The sequence below is a fragment of the Priapulus caudatus genome, unplaced genomic scaffold (assembly GCF_000485595.1).
Source record: "Priapulus caudatus unplaced genomic scaffold, Priapulus_caudatus-5.0.1 Scaffold2622, whole genome shotgun sequence".
Classification (NCBI taxonomy): Eukaryota; Metazoa; Priapulida; class Priapulimorpha; order Priapulimorphida; family Priapulidae; genus Priapulus; species Priapulus caudatus.
The window spans coordinates 5234-10233 of NW_014579683.1; positions in this window are offsets into that span (position 1 = coordinate 5234).

The following is a 5000-nucleotide window of genomic DNA, read 5'->3' on the forward strand; positions in this document are numbered from 1 at the left end:
CGTGCTGTTATTGTTGACTGACTATCAATGACACCGCCGGAGAACTAGCGAGCGTGCGCGTGTACGTGTGTGCGTGCGTGTGTGCGTGCGCGTGTACGTGTGTGCGTGCGTGTGTGCGTGCTATGCTCTCTCGCGGGCTCCAGCAGCAGCGGCGGTCTCCGTGGTCCCTGGTATTGTTGGCTCTGTTTATTACACTGAACGATTCACTCACGCGTAATATCTAGATCACGCTTCTACAATCTGGTAGTTTATAAATTCATTTACCAATAACCTGATATATAAACCCCGAATGCAAACCAAATTACTTAAAACTAATTTAGAACTAAATTCAATCTCTCAGCGATGGAATCGCGAGAGTCAATAAACGCGATTTGGACACAAAATGAAATAGCTGGTGCGAAATTGAGTAAGCGTGCAATAAGGCTTGATCAAATGAACGAGGGCAGTCTATAATTAGCTTATCCTGCTACTTACCGATGTTGTACTTTGGGTTAAAGGCATTAGTAACGCTGCTGCTGGTGGCTGCCGCTGCTGCGGCCGCCGCCACCGCGACGTTGTGGTGTGACATGGGGCCGTGTGTGTCCCCGCCGCCGCCGCCGCCGCCGCCGCCGCCGCCGCTCAGCAGGCCGTTGATCGTATAGCCCGTCATTCCGCGTAGATGCACATCCGACATTCTTGCTCTCTCCGTCTCCTTCCCCGCGAGTGTCCCGCTACCGTGCGACACGTAGCCTCCTCCGCCTCGCTCCATGCCGACGATACTGCCGCCGCTGCCGACGTCGCAACGAAACCGACGAATTTTGCGCGCCGACAATTTGATTTGAGTCGACGGTGCCGACGGTGATAAGTGCTAACAGTGCTAACGTCTGCTGGCTGCTGCTAGCGGCTCTTCATCATCTCACGTCTAATCAGATGACGCAGCGACGAAAGAAACGACGCTCTGCCGTTCGTCCGTCACACGTGCAGGTAGCGGCAGCGGCAGCCAATCACAGCCGCCGCTCTGTACGGAGCCGCAGCGGCAGCGGCAGTAAAGGTGTGACTGTTAGCGCAACACATCGGCAGTAAAGGTGTTGTCCAACACCCACCTGACTGACCACGCACCATCCACCAACCACCATCAACTAGCCACTACCATCACCACCACCACACAGCCCACGGCACGCACACACCACCACCACGCACCCTATCAACCGACTGACCGCGGAAACCACCAGCCAGCCCCACCACCACCGACCACTACGCCACGCACCGACCCACAGCGAGCACCACCGACCACGCTACGCCCAGAACCATCACCAACACGCACTCCCACCACCACCACCGACCACCAATACACCACTACCGACCACCAACCACTACCGACCACCACCACCACCACTACAGACCGAACCACCACCACCACCACCAGCGCCACCCCCCACCACCACAGCTGGCGGGCACCATCAACCAACTACCACCACCGACTGACCCAACGGCTGGTGGACCACCAACCACCACCTGAACCACACCACCACCACCAGCCACACCACCACCAAGCACCACCACCACCCACCACCACCACCACCACCAACCACCATGCACGCACCAACATCACCAACGGACACCGACGACCATCACCAGGGCACCACCCACACCACACAACCACCACTACCACCACCACTACCACCACCACACCCACGTAACCACACACCACCACATCACGCACCACACCACCACCACCACCACCACCACCATACCACCACCATCACCACCCACCACTACTCACCACAACACCACCACCACACCACCACCAACACCACCACCACCACCACCAAACCACCACCACCCACCACCACACACAACCACTAACGCAGCCACCCCCCACCACTCCATCACACCAACCAACCAACCACCACCAACCACCCCCACCACTACCCACACACCGACCCACCGACCACCGCCAACCGACCACACCACCACCACCACCACCACACCCACCACCCGACCACCAGCACACCTCACATACGGACGCGGACCACCCGCTACCACACCGCCCACCACAATCACCTCCACCACCGGCCACCGCACCACCCACCAATCACCGCCAGCGGCAGCCCCACATCAACCCACCACCACCACCATCACCACCACACCACACCACCACCCACCACCACACCACCGACGGCCACCACCACCAGCCGCACACTCACGGACCCACCACCGGGTACGCACACCATGCCCACTACACCAACCACGCCACTACACAACGCGCACCACCAGGCCACCGACCACTCACTACCCGACCACCGAACACACCACTACCACCACGCACCGGAGACCAACCACCACCACACCCACCACCAACCACCCACCAGAGCACCCGAACTACACCGCGGGGACCAGCCCCGCGCCGCCCCACCACTACCATAACACCACCACCGACCATCCACCACCACCCTCACCACCACACCACCGACCACACCACCACCACCACCACCACCACCACCCACCACCAGCGAGGACCACCACCACCCACCACCACCACCGATCACGTACCAACCACCACCGACCACCGGGCACACCACCACCACCACCAAACCACCACCACCACTACCACCAACCGGATCACCACCGCCACCACCCCAGCGCCGCCACCACCATGCAGCCGGAAGTCTACGCAACCGACAACCACATAACCACCAACCACCAACCACCACCACCACCGATCACGACCACAGCACCACACGACCACGCGACCACCACCACACCACCACCATCACACACCGCACTACCACCACCCACCACCACACCACCGCACCCGGACCATCACACAACCACCACCAACACCGACCAACCGACCACCACACCAGGACAACACGCACACCAAGGGGCATACACCAGGCCAACCACCGACTACCATACCGACCGGCCCACACTACCGATAACACCACCACCACCACCACCACCACCGCCACACACTACCACCACACCACTCACAGACACACGCACGCCAGCGACCGGACCGACCGGACCGGGACCACCACCACCACCACCACCACCGACGCGACCGGGAGCCACCATTGCACTCGCACCACCACCCGAACCAACCACGCCCACCACCAATCACCGGCCAACCAAACCAGAGCGGCGCGGAACCGACCACCATCAACCCCACCACCACCACCATCGACCGCCCACACGGCACGCACATCACCACCACCACCACCACCCGACCACCACCACCACACACACCACCGACTCACCGACCACCACCCCACCACCACACAACCACCACTACGCACCAGGCCACCACCACCAACACCACGCAACCGACCACCACCACCAGATGGCCACCACCACACGCAACCCACCACACACCGACCACACCACCACCAATCACCACCGCCACCACCACCGACCAACCACTCACCATCACACACACTACCGCCACCACCACCGACTAAACCACCACCATCACGCAATCACCACCACCACCACCACCATCACCGATCACCACCACCACCAACCATCCACACTACCCATCACCACCAACTACAACCATTCACCACCCACCACCACCACCACTACACCACCCCACACTACCATACCACGCACCACCAGCCACCCACACCCACCTGGGCCACCACCGAGCGGGACCCACCGACCAACGGACGGGCAGCCACCGGACCGGGGGACGCAGGGACCGACCCGGAGCACCACCATCACCGGACCACCACCAACCGGGGAACCCACCACCACTACCACGCACCACCATCACCACACACCACTACCACACCACCCCACCAGCACACCACCACCACACCACCACCACCACGCGCCACACCACCACCACACCACGACACCGACCACCATACCAACCACCCTCACCAGCTACCAATTACGACCCAGTGCACACACCACTCACCACCACTCCCCACCACTACGCAACCACACACCATCCACCACCCACCACACACCACCACCACCACCACCAACAACCACCACCACCATCACTACCTACCAACCACCACCACCACGACCGCACCACCATCACCCCACCACCACCACCAACCGACCATCACCCACCACCACCACCATCCACCCCACACCCACCATCACCAACCGACCCAGCGCACCACCACCACCACCACCACGCACCACCACCATCCACGAACCACCACCACACCACCTACCACCACCACCACCACTACCACCTACCACCACCACCATCCACGCACCCACCACCACACCACCTACACACCCCACCCACCACCCCAACCACTACACCGACATCACCAGCCCACCACGCCACCACCCACCACCCACACGCATCACGCAAACTACCACCACCACGAGGCACTACCGACCACATCACCATCACCACCAACCACCACCACCGATCACATCACACCACCACCACCATCACCAACTACCACCACCACCACTACCACCGACCATCACCAACCGCCACCACCACCACCACCACCACCATCACCAACTACACCACCACCACCTACCAACCACCATCACCATCACCAGCCACCACGACCAACCATCACGCAATCACCACCACCCCCACCATCACCAATCACAACCACCACCACCACCAGACCACCACGCACCATCCACCGCCACCACCACCACCACCAGCACCCCACACCACCACCGACCACCACCAACACCACCACCGGGCCGGTCACCACCAACAACACCCAAAACAACATCAAACAAAACAACCACCATAACGGACGGGCGACGACAGACGACTGACGGAGGGAGGGGACGGACGGACAGACAGGAACGACAGACGCCAAGGGACGGAGAGATGAAGCGGCGAAGAGGGGACGGACAGGCGGGGGGGGTAAATGGACGGAGGGACAGGCGGGGGGAGGGGTGAATGGACGGAGGGAGAGACGGAGGGAGAGACACACGTGATGGATCTAATCAGGAGGAACACTTGTCGGGCTTACGATCTCCCCAGCATCCACCATTCACGGTGCTGCGCTCTAATTACAGGGGATCGC